We start from the raw sequence: 18,064 nt of genomic DNA, 5'->3' as shown, positions 1-18,064 counted from the left end.
GGAATTGGGGGTGGGGCAGCGGGAAGCTTCAATTATATTCTGTTTTTAGCCTATAATGTAAAAGAAAATCATTGACTCTATCTGTAGAGATGTCTGTCTACTGCACACTGCTCTTATGCCAGAAACATATTCTTTAATTCTCACATGATGGGGCACATCTCTTTCTGAATGCTCTAGTGTGAATGAGGACCGCAAATAGGAAAGAGAGATGTAATTTTCACACTTTGGGTTAGAAAATTCAACACCTATTAAATGTGCTTATTTGGAATTAATACTTGCTAGATAAAATACATTAGATATATTTATTGTTGGTATAATAGTTTCCTAGTTATTAAAGTGGGAATGGATTTAAAACATAAACAACTGCAATTGTGCTTATCATGCAAGATTTTAAAAAATTACATAGCCCCTATTAAATATTTAACCTAATCGCTATTATATCTCTAGTTATTGCCTTTAAGTTATTTTTATAGTATATGATATTGTGGCATCTGTATTTTCTTCATTTTTTTGCTTTCCATTTTAATTCTTTGATGAGAGGATGGCCATCAAATAATATTAGGGTGATGGTTGATTTTATTCAAGTTTATATGCCTTATGAGTATGTTTCACATGCAACTTTACTTCTCAAAGATGCAGATGGGTATATGCTATAATCTTAGAGTAACAAATTTGAAACATGAAAAACAATTTAAAGATCTACTAGATTTGGAGATACTTGTTTATTAGATGCTAAATAAATTGTAAAATAAGTAAGATTTGAGAAATATGTTTATTTCACAAGAATTTTATTTCCATGGCAATATAGATTGATTTACTCTCCATTATAGAAGAGGTACCAGTCCTTTTTATATACTAAACAGTATTTATTTAGAATAGTCCTTTGATACCTTTGATATGTGTACAGGCTATAAATTTGTCTTGTGTATATTGACAAAATGTATATATTGGACAGTCTTTTTTAAATTTTTTTTAATATTGGACAGTCTTTATAAACTCCTTGTAGCTATGGTATCCAATAGAATTATTCTGAGTTCTTTTTTTTTTTTTTTTTTAATCTGAACAGCCCCACACCTACATAACAATTCTATTGAAATACCTAGTGCTTGGCAATTTGGTAAAATAAACTGTGAAATGAACAACAACATGAAGAATAAAAGGAATGGCCCAAGCAATTTTTCTTCTGTCATTTTATTGGTCTGTCATTACCTTTTTCTCTCTACATGTACACTTGTTTTGCCAAAGCAAATGCCTGGTAGCCAATTGTCAGTACTTTGTTTCTAAACTATAATAGAAAATTTTTTTTTTTTAGCTACTCCTTTTTTCTCCTTAATTAGATGTCAAACACAGTTAAAACATCCACTGCTTTGCCCTTAAAAATATTCCAGCGTGATTCATGAAGAGTTAAATCCCTGCCAACCCTAATTTCCCATGGTCACTTGTTTTCAAAGATCCACCATTAACTCTCTCATTGCTCAGGTTGCTAAGACAAAGTTTCGTGCAATCACTGTGCTGACTTTCCACTTGTCATCTTGCCTAGTAGGAAACGAAAGAGATTTGATATGTTAAATTAGAAAGAAAAAAAGAAAAACAAGAAGGCAGCCTTTGTAGTGGATGTACATATATATCTAATAAGGTACCTCTTTACTTTCTAGGAAAAGGCATTGAATAGATGTGTTCAGGACCATCTGGAGAAGTGATAATATTAGAAAAATGGGGGTATGCTGGCTTTTCCTCTGAACCAATCTGATTTAGAATCCTTGTGGGGGAAGCAAATGTGAGAACTCTGTAAATCTCAGCAGTCACATACAAATTATCCTCAAGGAACATTCACTCAGAGATACTTTTGCCTTCCTTAAATATATGTAATGTAGCTAAACTGTAAAATGCTTCTTTTTAAAATTGATGCATAACTGTTTATTTCTCCTTCAAATCTAGTCAAATTTCACTTTTCTCATGAAAAACCAGACTATCATATAATCTTCCTTTTGGAATGTGTGGCACCATGAAGACTGCAGAAAAACCTATGGAAATCACAAGGAAATAAATTAGGTTTGGGGTTTTAAACAAATGACAAATGTTCCATCACTCAGTGTAATGAGCTTTTCCAGGACATTGTGTGCTTCAGTTTTAGGATAAATCAAAGACACATGCAAGTCTGAATGGTGATCATGTGAATCCAAAGGTTAAATCAATGCCTTTAACTTTACTTGCAGAGGGAGGACTCAGTAAATAGCACTTAAATAAATGTTTTAAAGGCTTTCTTTTTATACTTTGTAAAGCTCCCCCCTCAAGAGTCATTTAATTATCACAACAATGAAATTATCAGTCAAATCAAAATTCTCACATGTATCTTTCTGATAACAGAAGATAACATTTAATTAAAAATTATGAAATAAAATTTACAAGTTTTTTTCCCCATTGCTCAGTACGTTATGATCACTCTAGAGTTAAAAAATGCGAGTAATGATTTACTAATTAAACTTGTTGACTTTTTAGAGATTTTTCTTTACTTCTACTAGAGCACACAGATACACGCATACCTACATATATATGTGTGTGTATATATGAATATATGAGTATATTTTAATGACAAAACTTTATATTAATGTTTTATAGCTGAGAAAACTAATCTTGACAACCTACACATTCTGAACTATACGAATGCTGTACAAACAAAATTGTTACTGGTTTACAATGATTTTCATATTTGAAATTATGTATTTATATATTATTTTAGAGTGGGCAAGATGTTTTGGGTCCCCTGAAAAGTCCTCATGACTATCTCAAGACTCATATGACTGTATAGGATGGAATATGTCTTATACTAATAATCTCCTCAGAGCTAAAAAGAAAAGTTTCTATGAAAGGTAGAGAATAGCTCTACCACACACACTCAGAACAAAGAAGTTATAAAATCATTGCAATATTTTTTCTCCCATAGTCACTGCATGTTTGACATAAGGTTTCTGACTTACTGATTCTTATTTAATATGGCCTTTTCTTCTCAAATTGTTAACTTTAAAAATCATGTTTTGAATCTGAAATCTTCAATTTAAACACACTAAAAACTAGAAATGTATATTCACCTACTCAACAAATATCTTCTGGCAAAATAATGAGAAATAAAACAAGATGCTCCGTCACACACCTTGTGATCCAATGCTGGTCAGATCAAATGAGGGCTAGTGAAAGTCTCCTGTTTGTGGCTTCTCTGAATAAAGCTGCCATCCTGATTGGGCTTTGAAATAATAATTTATACAGTGCAGACTTTTAGCAAGCAGGAAAATAACTGACACCACAAAACTCTAACCCACCAAATTTTGATAATGGTATTCAGTTATTACTAGCTTAAATAAACCTGAATACTGAAGAGATAATTTTTCCAGTTCTAACTTTTTTATGTTGTTAAATTATTTCCAAGACTCCACTACTGACGTGAATAAATTATTTCCGTGACTCTATTACTAAAACATGAATATTTAGGCAAGTAAATAGATGTATAGAGAGATCTGTGATAACTAATTTCTCTTTGTTTTCTTACTTGCAATTATCACATATAAATCAAACAACATAATTAACAAAAATGTTACAATTTTTGTTTAATTACATTTAAATTCTATATTCAAACATTCATGCAGATGAAAGATCTTTCAAGAATAAATTTAATTAAAATTAATTAATATGATCTTTATGTTCCTAGTAAGGAAATAAATGTAAACTTTTGATTATAGATTATAATCTATTTATGCTTAGTGTGAATGTATCATTGTATTTCAGATATGTACTTTAGCTTATAAAGTTATCATGAACTTAAGTCGGCAATAAGAAATTTTGTGGCTTAACTTCTTAACCCAGTTTTTCTCATTTAAACTTCAGTGATACCCCTACACGTCACAGTTCAAAGGCCAAAATATTACACCTTTACATATTTTGGAGAATTTTGTATCTGAAGTCAGGACTATGATGAATAGAACTTATTCTTCAATTGTACTAAAAGCTTCCAGAGAAACCAGTAGCGAAGTAAATTTTTAATCAATCACTAACAGCATTTGTTTTCAAAGTTGTGATATTTTATCATAGAGAGTTACATATGAATTCACGTATCAAACCTGTATGAAAAAAAATCTATATAAATTGATCCATTAGTGCAAAGTTGTAGGTAAAAGCTCCAAAACTCATGACAGCATCTAAGTTTAGTGCATGCAGTGAAAGCTTATTTTAAAAAGACCAGCAGCTGTAAACATAAATTACAACAAGTGTGAGTCTTGGGATAGGTTTTACCCTTCAGGACTTCTAAGGTGCTATTTAAAGGAATCATCATGATTTGCAGTTCTATGCTTCCACTAATAGGTGGCACTAGCAATTTGTGACAGCTCTTTCATTAGTTTGGAATGGGCAGGCTGCTAGGATAAATATACACAGGGCAACGTGTGGAGGCCAAGTGTGGAAAAACTGGCGTAAGTCAGGAGATGTAACATGCAGAAAGCAGAAGCATTAGTTAAAATGCAATTTGCTCAAGATTTCGGTAGGTTCTTTGCATACATTTACTGGTACAGCTGGATCCTAGAAAAGTAAATGGTTGTTGGAAGCAAATACAGAGTATTTTTTAACTCAGATAGGGACCAGTAGTCCCGAACAATCAGAATGGTGGAAAGGCAGTTTCATGTGTCTGTATGTATAATAAGTATTCTATATACATTCATATATATTTCTTAAGTCTGAATCAAAGAATGTTCGTAGCAGAAACGATGCAGCCTGCCGCGGCACTGCTGCCAGCCGTCCCCATGGCAGACTAGCTAACCCGGACCGTAAAATGTTTAGTAAATCACATTCCGTGTATTTTTAAGAGTGACTCCTTCTGATTTGTGGGTTGTTTTAAATTATTATCATAATTAAACATAAGGAAGAATCAATAAATTGTATCTGACATGAAGAAGTCCGAAGGCTCCGTTACTATCTCCTTCTGTTGCCAAGACATAAACATCGGTATAAATAGGGAATTCACACACTATTGCCCAACAGCAGCAAAGCTGGGCTCCGTCCAACGCAGGGCGAGGAGGCCTGCCGCGCGCAGACCCGCCGGCTAGGGGCGGACGGGAAGCAGCAACGCGATTCTGTCGTCTTAGTCTTTTCTCCAAGCTTCAGGTGAGACTTGGAGAGCGCAGCCTCGGGGCATCCTTGCACCTGCCAGGTTTGCCGGGGGCGCTGACCGCGGCACAGGGACGCCCTGGATCCGCCGCAGCGGCGCCCCCGGGGGCCCCGTCCGGGAACCGCGGGAGCCGTGCTGCCCACCGGTCGGGGCCTCTGCAGGGCCTGCGGCTGGAGCCGGTCCCGCGGCGCCGCACTGGCGGCCCCAAGGCCGGTCGGCTCGGGCGCAGCGTTGGCGCTCAGCGGCGAGGCGCGAAGGCCGACTCCGGGCCCCTCTGACGCGCGTGGCTTCTGAAGCGCGAAACGCCTCTTTAGTAAGCAAGAGCGGACAGGACGCGCCTGCGCCGTACGTCGGCTCGGCCCGGGCCCGCCTGCCAGTGTGCGGGGGCCCCCGGAAGTGTGCGGAGGGTGTGAGGCGGGGCCCCCGGAAGTGTGCGGACGGGGTGAGTTGGTGTGCCCAGACGTGTGTGGATGGGCTGAGGCGGGGCCCCTCGGAAGTGTGCAGAGGGTGTGAGGCGGGCCCCCCGGAAGTGTGCGGACGGGGTGAGGGCCGCGCGGCGCCACAGGCCGGATCCACTGTGAACGCAGCGTGCCCCCGACGAGGCGCCTGGCATCCGGTCACGTGGGTAAGACGCGGGGAGGATCGCGCGGCCCTAAGGCTGGCAGGTCCGCAGCCCGGCGAGGACCTGGGTCGTGTCGTGGGCGACCACCGGAGGGCTTGCGGTTCTTCGGTCGTGGAGCCGGGAGGCGCACAGCCCGGAAGGAGCGCGGGCAGCTCGCCTCAACGCCAGGGCCTGGGTCCAAGCCTCGTGGGGAACACTCGCCAACGCAGCGAGAGTGCGAGCGCGGGGAGCGAGGGGCCGGGGTGCGGGGGCGGGACGGCGGTTCGGGGCCGGCGGGGTCCGCGGGGAGGAGGAGAGCCCGCGGGAGGGACGGCCGGGTGCGGAGCTGCGCGCACGAGCCGCTGTGCCGGCGCTGGGGCTAGGGCGTCCGGGCCGCCCGGGAGGGAGGATTTGGGGGAAGCCGGGACAGTCGTTCGGACCTGAGGTCAAAGCAAAAGTAGGCGGGCGCTTGGGGATCCTAGCACGTGCGTTAGCAATCGTAAGGTTTTTATCTTCAGACTTGAAGTTTCAAGTGAATAAACTGGGCGTGTTGTGCTCATCCCGCAAGAGTCCGTCCCCGTGCGCCTAGGCTTTCGTCAGCTGGCGTTTCGTGTTTCACTTACAAATTCCGTTACCGTAATACTTTTGCTTGTATTCTGAGTGTAAAGCGCACACGGCCCCACAGAACACTACGGCGCGTGACGGCTTCTCGAGTAAGTAGGCGCCTGGGTGCAGCGGCTCCGCGGGAGCCCGAGCCTCCCTGGAGGCGGCCGTGGACCTTGCGGCTGACGGGTGCGCGGGGCGGACCTCGGGCGACGCGGACACTGACCGGCAGAAGCGCGGTCGGGAGCCCCGCCCCCCGCGCCTGGCTCTTGGGACTCGGCTCTCCTTCCGGTAGACCGCGGATCTTCCCGAAGCTTCTGGCGCGGCGCACGGCGACGACCCTTGTGCCCCGGGTGTGACGCCGAGCAGATCGGCCCCTCGTCAGGCTGGGAGCGCGGCCCGGTCTGCGCCGCTCTGCACCTGACCAGAAACGAGGTCGGCCCGAGCGATCCCCACTTGTCAGAGCTTTTCCATGGACCCCAGGGCCGGTCTGCCCTTGGGATTTGTCTGCAAAGCACGTTGACCGGGCACCAGGCGGCTTTCTAACCCATGGAAGAAAGAAGGGGAAGTTGAGTTCAGTTCCCCAGTGTGGAAACGCTGTGAGCGTAATTCCCCGAGATCAGAAAATCTGCTGGATTAGAATGCAGTTTTCTTCTTGTTTTCCTATTTCCTATTTTTTTCTGCTTTATTATTTTGTTAACCATTCTTCCAATAATTTGTGAAAAAATCGGTTACTTGGGCAGCCCAGATAGCTCAGTCGTTAAGCACCTGCCTTTGGCCCAGGGTGTGATCCTGGAGACCCGGAATCGAGTCGCCTGCTCCTTCCTCTGCCTGTGTCTCTGCCCCCCCCCACCCGCCCCCACGTCTCTCTTTAATAAATAAATAAATTCTTTTAAAAAAGCAGTTACTAGTTTTATAAATCATGTTTGTTTTTAATATGAAGACACCAACATCACCCGTATGATGAGTATCAGTATTAAAATGTCCCTTTCATGGTGTATTCCTGTTATGCACCATCTTTAATCGCAGAGTTATATACTGCATATATTTTAATCTGCTTAGTACTTTGTTATTCTGGATGTTTCTCTGGTTCGCTTAGGAAAACATTGGTTTTAACAAACAGCCTTGGAAAATCTTGGGTCACTTCATAATTTATTAGGCAAAGTTGTTGGTTTGTGGTCACTTCTGGAAATTTGGTCATAGTGTGATTATAGTTGCAAAATTATATATAGATGAACTCCATAAATCACTGTGTTTATATGTAGTATGTGTGTGTGTAAATTCACAACAAATACAGGCTAAGTTACATTCAAGTCCTTATTTTTCTAAATCACATATATTCGTGTTTTGTGGGAAGTGGAATGCTGAGAAATAGCGGATCTCTCCCTCTGCTTGATGTCAGGTCCTGGGTACTGCAGGATTGGCTATGCTCCCCTGAGCTTTGGTGTGTGACCTTCCCAGAGCACCTTCTGCCCAACAGCGTCGCGGGCTAGTGGGCTGCTCCGTTCTCTCCCAGGCATCCCTACTCAAGGAGGGTCCCAACGTGTCCCTTTCAGTGGCCCTTCCACCGAGCATCCCAGCATGGTGGCGCTAGGCCATAGTGGCATAAATGTCTTGCTTCCACCAGAATGCACAGTGTTTCTGCTCTCAGGTTGTTCCACCTCGAGAGTGCACGGCATGAGCAGGACACAGATTCTCCCAATACAGTAGTCCTCCCTTTTTCCAGATTTCAAAGATACCATCTTTTTTCAACTGATTCGGGCCACTGTCCTCCCCGATCCTCCCCTATCCTCCATCCCCATCTTTGCCCGAGAAAAAGTCTTCATCCAGTATCTTCTTGTCTTCTCCAAATAAGTCTTGTTCAAGCCTCTCCTTTTGAAAGAAAATCCTATTAACCCCCCGCCCCCCTGGGAACTATGGAAAAATTTCTAGGCCTCAAAAATTAAAAGCCATTACATTTCTCTCAGGAAGAGGTTTAGAACTTTTCATTTTTATCAGATGGGTCTCCTGAAGAGCAAACAGAATGATAATTTCTTAATTAGGTAATCATGCCACTTAAAATTTTCAGCAAATTGCCCCCTTCTCCATGCATGTACCTAATGATCTAAACTAGACATTGTGTGAGTACAGAGGTTGTGGTTCCCATAATTTTAGTCCATTTGCCTCAGCTGTACACCTACAAAATATGCTGATTAAAGGACAAAATAGCCTCCTTGGTCCTTGAGATGTAGAATGTTGCCCAAGTGATGACCCAGAAGCAGAAAGCTCACACAACCAGAATTTCGGTACCAGTGTCTCCCCAGGGAGCTCTTCCCCATCTGCCCCCCGCCCCTGCCTGTTTCCCCAGATGCTACAAACTCTGGGGTGTTGTCACTTACACTTCAAAGGCTATAGAATGTCTACACTTGGATCTCTCTCGCAGGGAACGCCAACTCAACTTGTTCAAAGCTGTAAGCATTGACCTTTCTACAAATGTATTTGTCCTCCTTATCCCCAGTTTCAGAGAACATTGTCATTTTGTCCCAGTTGTCCAGACCAGTAGCATCTTTGCTCATTCCCTCGCTGCCCCCTCCCCCGCATCTAACTAGATGTCCTATGGGTTCTATTTCTTGAGTCATTTAAATCTGCATTGTTCTCCCTTCCAGGTTAAGTCAGATCCTTATCATTGCTTGCCCTACTATGGCAATGGCCACCTTTAATTACCATCTCTTCTTTCCATCATTACTGGTGACAATTCTTTCTGAAATTCAAATCTAATTATGCCTTTCCTTTATTTTAAAATGTTACTGATGAAAGTCCAAACTCCTTAGCTTGACCTAAAAGTATGATTAACTTAAAGGAGTCTAGGGCATAGAGGGAACTAATTGGAGGTCTTGGAGTTGTTCAGATATGAGGAAATTAATCCCTGCATAAGGACCATGATAATGGAAATGAGAGAAGAAGGCTGAAGATGAGACATATTAAAGAAACATTAGATTTAGTAAATGATTGTGCGTGGGGAGGATCTGGAGAATTCAAGAACAATAAGTTTTTAAATTTCTGCAACTAGGCGTGTGATGTAACACCTGGGAGTAACTGGAGAGTGAAACTCTCTGCTCCTTGCAGCCCCAACCATGCCCCCACCCGGTACCGACTTTCCCACATCACACCTGTGAACTTTCCTTCCTGGGTGCACCTTTACCAGCTTCACTGTTTACTGATGCCATTCCCACCAGTAAACATTGACTTGAGTATCTCCTTTCATAAGGTTTTTGAAGAGGCAAAATATGAAATAGTATATGGTAACTCTCCTGGAGAAACTTAATCGCTCGGAGGGGGAAAAGACCCAGATTGTCAGTTTTTTAACATCATACTCCTCATTATCCATTTTCTTTTTTAAGATTTTATTTTTTTTAACTAATCTTTACCTCCAACGTGGTGCTCTGACTTACAAATCCGAGATCCAGAGTCACATGCTCTATCAACTGAGCCAACTGGGTGTCCCTATCCATTTTCTATTCTCAGTCAAATATAGAGTCTGGCACACAATAGCCCCTCATTAAATTCATGAAGTGGTTGAAGGAATAAGTGAGGAGATGGCAGATAATCATTCCAGGTGGGATTGCTAAGGAGCAGAGATGAGACCATACATACAATAGATTGGAGTGTGAGACAGAGCCCCTTACAGAAAGTGAACTACGTGATCGGAGGCAAGGTCATTTATGGCTGCAGAGGCAGTTAAAATATCGAATGATAGAAAATTTTGAAACAGGTTATAAAATGCAAATCTCAGGTTTGAACAGTAGATGATGAAACCTTTTAAAGTTTGTAAATGAGTGGTGTGTGCAAACCAGTGCTTTAGGAATCCAGAAACCTGGTAGCTGGCCTTCAGTTCCGAGTTAATGAGGCATCATCTGAGATGCTGAAGCAAGATTCTGAAACAAATGGCTACAGTTCAAATTGGGCCTCTTATAATGACCTTGTTCTCCTGGGGCACAGAGACTGCGTATGTAGGCATGTAGCTCTGACTTATCTACACAGAGCAATACATTTTTCACATGTCCAGAAAAATGCAAGTTGTATTTAAAGAAAATGGCAGGTATTTGTGTTTTCATATAATATTTTAAAATCCAACAATCTAGCATCATTTAGGATACAGCCATCCACCTAAAATACTCTATTACATATTAATTCCTTGAAATTGCCTTAGATTTATGGCGGAGCACACATTTAGGACTTCTGATGAGATGTTGTGCGTATATCTTACTCTGCCACAATGTTACTATTTGGGCAGAGCAAAGATATCAAGAGTGACATCTTTGTTCTCAGGTTACTATATTATGCGGGCTCATCCTTCTTTAATAGATTTTTTTCTTCTCCTGGGCTAGTGTACAGGGATTCACTGCTATGCACTTGGTTCTAACTGGACAGATTTGGAAGCTGTGCTCAGACAAAGCAGCTACTCCTAAAACTCCAATTCCCCATTAGGCTCTTACACACTGGCCCAGAGCCATGGAGTTTCTTGCTTTCACTGCATGTTCTTCATGTTCAATAGAGTCTCGGCCTTCTTTTGCTTCCCGAGGTGGCTATTCAGAACAGAATTAAGGTTCCCTTGGCACATTCTAACAGAGCACACATCCTCTCTCTATCATTCAACCTCCTAATCCAGACAGCTTCTTGAGAAAGATTTCTAGCATAACAGCAAAATGGGACCAAGTGACTAGAAAAAAGTTTTTCTTGCATGCCTGAGATCACTTAGCAAGGCAGGGCAGAGTCAGTGTCTGTTTAGTTCAATGTTGTGTCATCAGAAATAAGATGAATACTTGTCTCACTGGCATTGCTCCTTAGCTGTCAAATTAGAGAAAACTGTCTAGCCTCTAACAGTATTTCTGTCCACAGCTTTATAAATATTAGCACATTTGTTTTGAAAGAATCTGTTTAGATTATTTTAGGCAGATGCCATGTACAGAAGTGAAATTAGTGATGCTACAGTAATTTGTTTCTTTGGTACAGAGCTCAGTCTCTACCACCGAGGTGTACCACATGTAACACACATTGTGGGCCTCATTCTCCCGAATGGATTCTCCAGTGTACATATTATACCATCTTTTTCAAGCAATTTAGTTTTCATAGGGAACCAAAAGATAGAGGTAATAGCTGAATGTCTCTCATGTGCCCTACCTGAACAGCCAGATTTACTGCCTTTTCATGTTTCCAAAAGAATAAAATTTCACATTCTTGGAATGTGTAAAATGAATTCCAACATTCCATTCTTGGAATGTGCAAAATAAATATATTTAATAATACATATGATCTTTATTTAGTGTTTTTAAATTGGAAGTCATGCTGTGTTTATAGTGTTCAAACCCTGGCTTGTTGGCTAAATGAAAATCTGTGGCTTTTTCTAATTTAGCTACTAGAACAGAGATTTCACAAGGACAAGAGGAATCTCAGCATAGTGAAGAAAACATTGAATTGACTCTGGCATTTTTTAGGTGTTAGGATGTGGCATGTTGTCGGCTTTATGAACCTCAGGTTGCCCTTCTCTAATGTGGGAGAATAGCTACTTTATGGAGGCTGGTATCGGGATAATAACAATACGCTGTAAGATGCCCAATCACTGACTTGGTACATAGAAGGTTCTAGATCACTGGGTTTTGCTCCTTGGTGTTAGTATGCATGCACGTATTGTCTGTTACTTATTTTGTGAGTTTGATTAATAATAATAAAAATACAAAGAAAATCTCAATTGTGTTATTTGTAGTGCACTTACTTCAAAGACTTGTAAATGACAGTGTTAATGTTAAAAAAACATGAAGTTTGTCAATGTCAGCCAGTCAGAGAACATTTAAGGAGACTTTGTCATAGGCTGGTGTTGAAAGTAAACAATCAAAAAAAAATGGCCAAGTCTAACATTGAGCCTTTCCGTCCTGCATTGGTGAAGCTAAATGACTCGATGTTGACCTATTGCTGGACCAAGCTTCAAGGGTAACTTCAGTGGAATCTGTAAATGTACATAGAAAGCTCGTGGTGAGGATGAAGGCAGGTCTCTGGCTCTGAATATTTACTGAGCCAGCTGAGCAAGGAAGCACCTGTTTCTTAAGGAAAGGGTTGCCTGCATCTTACAGACTGTAAGTTCCAATTCATGTTTCAACATGAACCAAAGTCAGTCATTTTAATATTCAGTAAAAATAACCAGGAAATGACGAGTTTTATTTGCTCCTGTACTTGCAGCATATCCTCTTAAATGGTGTAATGGTTGCCTTGAATATTATTTTGTTATGACTTAGTCCGTGAAGACACAACATCCTTCATGACAACTTAAAGAGTACTGAATTCACATAGGAATTAACACAATATTTCTATTTAATGTGTCCCTGAGTCTGAATGAAACACTGTAGATGTAAAGTCTGGGGCTTTCTGACCAATTCCATTACCACCTGTGATTGCAAATCACCCATTTGCAGGAAAGGGGATATTCAGTCATCAAGAAAATAAACTTGCAGTCTGAAGCCAGTAAATAGAATGAAGAACATGTTGAGAGAAACTTAAAGGGGCTTTTGTCTAACAGAAGACACTTGGAAGCCAGACTCGGAAAGCTAGACGTCCTTAAGAAGGGAGGTGACACTTACCACACTCAGCTTTTAAAGGATTTTTCTGGAAGGCAGAATTCCTTTGGAAAACACTTTATGCACCAGCATGAATAAATTTCTGTGGTACTCTAGACAAAGATGAATTTTATTTCATTGTGGCTTTCGCCATATTACAATGCTCATAAACTATTTTACCTTATGCCAGACATGTGGAAGCAATCAGTATATGTAAATGATATGTGAAGGTGAGGTATAGCCTTAGCTTAAAAACTTAGACTGTCTGTGGTTATAAATTATAACCACATCACAAAGAGCAACTTGCTTTTTAATGGTAACTTAAATGTAAAAATAGTCAGTGATGAATTTTAAGTGTTCTTCTAGTAAAGTACAATAAATGTGAAATACAGTGCTACTTTGTGCTGTTACATTATTTCTAGGACACAATATTCAACGGCAAATATTGTTTTACCTGATGTAATTGTTAATATGTGAGTGGCTGTAGTAAGACATAATTATGTCAGTCTGTCTCAGAGAAACTTTTGCTTAGGGTTGTATTTTATTTATTTTTTACTTTTTCATTGGGATATAATTGACGTACAATATTGTGTTAGTTTCAGGTGTATATATAATGATTCAGTATTTGTATATATTGCAAATGATCACCACGATAAGTCTAGTTAACATCGTCCACCATATATAGGTTACAGAATTTTTTTTCTTGTAAGGAGAACTTTTAAGATGTACTCTCAGCAACTTTCAGAACTTTCAATTTTATTAACTGGTGTTGCCATATGTAGATTACAGTTGGCTACAGTTATTCTTTATTAAAATAAATGCATTCCCTCTTTTTTCTATGAGCATGATATCAATTTGTCTTTTGCCTATTCTTTCTACTTATATACAATATGTGTGCATGTTGATACGTGTACATGTACTTCATAACATTTCATAAATTTTGGACATAAAAAATTGAATCAAATTTCCTTGACAAAGAAATAGATATAATAAAAATAAGCATTAGTTTTCTTTCTTTAAATGCAAAATAACAAAAATCTGTATCGATCACTGTAATGATTACTAGGAATAGAAAAATACATAAGATTACTCTGTTTTCTTAAAAACATCACAACACAGTGTTTGATAAATTACAGTACTCGATGATGAGGAAGTTTGGTCCATCATTTATATGTAAAACAAATGCTGTGATGTTTAGAGGTAACAGTGGTTTGTTAATTATTTTATGGTATGCTATTGAGAATGAGGAAAACATGTTTTACAGGGAGTAAGAATTACACTGGATTACAAGAGTATGGAAAATTTTGCAAGGAACAATAGGGAAGGCCTTTCTGGTAGAAGAACAGACTGGACACATGGGACATTAGTTTGTACAACTTATTTAAAATAGCAACATTAATTTAATCTTTTATGGAAAGGTATGGCACGTACTGAGGCAGTAAAAGCCAATTCAGAAAATCTAAAAATGTCAGTAATTGATGATTCTCTGTAATATTTTATCATTTCTATATCTACTAATATAATATGAAATGAAGTATATTGTAATTTATGGGCTTTGTGCGATAAAGATGCATGCATTCTGCTCCCACGGAGCTCATATTTAGTGGAGAAGGTAAGTATGTCAAAACACACATTCTGGGGCAAATGTGTGAAGAGTAATGTATTCCAACAAAGAACTGTGAGTCTAGAAAAGTAAAATATTACAGAGAAGCGAGGGATCAGGGAAGTCTTTGAGAAGAAGTACTTGAGGTGGGCATCAGAAAGCCTGTTGGCTTACATGTAAGACAGAAGAAGAATGGAGAGCATTCTGGTAATGGGAATAAATTTACAACAAAAGGAGAGACATTCCAGGACATTTCATTAAATATTTAACCATTTGAGTTTGCATAGTCATATTTAAGAAAAACATATGAGATAAGTTCAGGTACTAATTGAAAACCTCCCTAAAACTCAATGATTATTTGTAAGATGGGGATACTAAAAGATCTACCATTTCAGATGATTGTGTAGATTACATGAGGCCTGGAAGGTATCTTTCTAAAATGTATCATGGGGGAGAGACACCTGGGTGCCTCAGTGTGTTAAGCTTAGGACTTTTGGTTTGGGCTCAGGTCATGATCGCAGGGTCCTGAGATCGAGCCACACATCAGACACTCTGTGGTCAGCTGAGTCTCCTTGAGAATCTATCCCTCTCACCTCTCCTCCCTCTGCTCATGAGCTCTCTAAAATAAATATAAATCTAAATAAGTAAGTAAATAAATAACAAGGGATACACATGGAACATGAAGCAAAGGGTTGGCATAGCGAATGTCTAGTTAAGTATTAGACATTAATAGAAAATATAAGGATGGCTCACACTATGAGTATCAGGTCAAGTGGTTGAAAGTCCAAAATAGATAATAAGTGTAATGGAAAAGCACAAGAGGTATTCTTCACAAGGAGAGAGATAAGAGGAGGATTGAGGGAAGGGTATAAGTGAGATAAGTGAGGAGTTGAGATAAAATGGGAGCAATTAAGTAAATACATAAGCTATATTTGGAGGGGAAAAAGACAGTTTGTTTGCCTTTTCCCTCTGTTTTGTTAATCACAGGGTTGAATAATTTCAGTCAAAGTGGCTCCATTTGATGATGTAGATATACTAATTATTGTGCTTGACTTTCTATTCTTCTTCTCTTCTGAGAAGATTGATAAGCAGTGACTAGGCCAATGTATAAAACAAGAAAGAGTTGAAAGAGCAGGGTGACTGATACTCCAGTAGTTCTAGCTAATAATAGGGTTGTCCACGTGATCTACCCAGAAGACAAACTTAAGGGAATAGGAGTGAATCAGATCAGAAAAATGGGATCTATGAGAGGTAATAAAAGCTATGAGTCAGGACCGGGAAAGAGGAAACTTTACTTAAAAATATAAAAATATACTGGTTCAAATGTGTGTGTATGTGTGCATATATATATATATATATATATATATATATATATGTACTGGTTCACACTTCAGTTTTTCTTCTATCATTCAGTTGAGACAGAAAACTCTTAACTTACAAAAATATTTAAATTTATAAATGATATTGAGTTATATAACAATAGTAACTAAGTGAGGGTGTTTTCAGAATATACTTTATGAGAAGTGAATATAATAGGTATCATGCATGAAATGCATAAAAATTGTTATTACCAAATGCTCCAATAATCTCATTATATTTCACTTATTGTTGAAATTGTGCCTAACAATATGTAGTTTGTTTTAGCTCAGGACAAGAACAGAAAGAGATTTTTACCTTATGTGACACTTAATGGCAGATGCTATAGGTAAAAGACTAAGATATGATATCATAGTCATTTACGAGAATAAAATACATGGACTACCAAGGATATGCAAACACAGGTAACCTATATGTGGGTTGTTTATTACAATGTGCCTTCTGATACGTCATGGATTGAAACATGCTTTATGAAGCATAACAGCCACATACAGTAAAGCCTCTGTTGGATCCCTACAGTTCTCTCATCCAATATTACAATTGTAAAGTCATTCTGCTGGATTACAGCTCTATTCTTTTAAGTATTTTCACTTGAATGACTCATACAGAAGAGTGAGCTTTATTTCAATGAACTTGCTTCATTATGTCCTTTTAACTGTTTGAAGTAGCATTTTCCTGACTTTCCTTCCTGGGTATTCCTAATCATAGGAGCTTATTCCAAAATTTTTTTCAAGAAACTTGATAGCACCACTCAAGTGTCCAGTCTTATGGCCCAAGTTTTATGTCCATTATTATGTAACAATGAAAGAAGGCTTAAATGGTGCCATTTTTTTAAATTTCCAGAGCCAGTTATCTTCACTACTGAAATTGACCATTGCATCCTCTAAAATGAACACATTCTATTGGAAAGATGGCTCCAGACTGAATTATCTAAATTATTCACTAAATTTAATCAGTCATTGCTTCCAGTTCACAAATTGACATTCTCAGAGTAGCTAGGAAATGTGAGTGAATATGGAATGTTGCTCTGTTAGACTTGAGAATTCTGTGAAACACTTAAAGAAATACTTAGACATTTTGCAACACTACTCTTGAGTCTTAGATGTTAAGCATATGAAGATCAGCTGCTCAGTTGGTTTACAAATACTGATTTTTCTACTATTGTCTTTGGGGAAACATGCTCTTTTTTAAGCCACTGTTCCAGACTCTGATGGGCATGAATCTGGCACCCTGGTGGTTTGTCCTGCCATCTTTCATAAGTAAATATCCTCATACATCTTAGAAGATAATGGATGTGGGGCTTTTTACTTTTTGATAGGTATACATCAAACTCATGGCATGTTTTCCATTAAATACAGGAAGAGAGAACCATTTGTGGTAGAAATCCCAATAGAAAACATATTTACACCCCTCTGATCTCTATTCCAGTCTGGATAGTAATTTTTTGACTTGGCTGCTCCTTTTTTCAAAGTTCTTACCAGTCACGCTAATTGGGACCTTTATTTAAATTGCTTCAGCAATTTACAACATACCACAGAATAACCTCTTAATCTGCACTTTGTACCAAGATTTGTATCTACTGAAATTTAAGAACTGCATTCTAAATAATTTATAAATTCAAAGAAATAAGATATTGCATATATTAAAAAGGGAGCCACTGATAGAATTATTCTTAGAAAAAATATTGAGAGTTTTAATCAGAATTCCATATTTAGGCTGTCACAGATTTACCATTTCCCATGCCAAATAAAGTGATGGGAGTGCTGTGAAAATTTAATGCTTGTTAGTGTTGGTGAATCACTGTGACCATAAATAAAAACTGCTATAAAACTTCAGAGCATTCTTTAGTGGGGCAGGCAAGGTTCACGTAGAGTCTGTTCCTTTGCCTACTTCCAGACATGTAAGATTCATATATCGAGCTTTCAATAGTACATGCATCCACCTGATAAAATGTTTATCCTATTGCTCTATTCAAAGCAATGGATGTACTAATATTGAGGGGGAAAAAGTCAAAGGACTGTTCTAGGTTTCCAGTCAAACCATTCACTGGCTATCATTTAAATAACCAAAACTACTTATCTGTTTATTTCATGCTCTGCCATTAAGTCATCCAGATGACTCCAAAGAAGGGAACAGAATTT

The 18,064-nt window shown here is 39.3% G+C and overlaps 1 protein-coding gene and 1 long non-coding RNA gene across 7 annotated transcripts in view; one reads left to right on the top strand and one right to left on the bottom strand.

Moving 5' to 3' along the window:
• SEMA3A (semaphorin 3A) overlaps window positions 1-18,064 on the top strand; it is a 453,431-nt gene that overhangs the window by 255,575 nt on the left and 179,792 nt on the right. Inside the window, exon 1 of one of the 6 annotated variants that reach the window (XM_035701941.2) lies at window positions 5,480-5,594. The exons of 4 other annotated variants lie outside the window; for them this stretch is intronic. The gene's annotated coding sequence lies outside the window, so the exon portion shown is untranslated. Of the gene's footprint in view, window positions 1-5,479; window positions 5,595-5,679; window positions 5,778-18,064 lie in introns of those variants that run through there. One more of the 6 variants, XM_049096233.1, reaches the window with a different exon arrangement.
• LOC118351409 (uncharacterized) lies at window positions 7,265-8,924 on the bottom strand. The gene is made up of 2 exons (XR_004806854.2): window positions 8,735-8,924; window positions 7,265-8,363 (listed from the first exon to the last, which is right to left on the bottom strand). It is a non-coding gene; the product is annotated as an uncharacterized LOC118351409 (long non-coding RNA).

The sequence above is a fragment of the Canis lupus genome, chromosome 18 (assembly GCF_003254725.2).
Source record: "Canis lupus dingo isolate Sandy chromosome 18, ASM325472v2, whole genome shotgun sequence".
NCBI classification, from domain to species: domain Eukaryota; kingdom Metazoa; phylum Chordata; class Mammalia; order Carnivora; family Canidae; genus Canis; species Canis lupus.
This window is presented reverse-complemented; position numbering and strand designations above follow the sequence as displayed.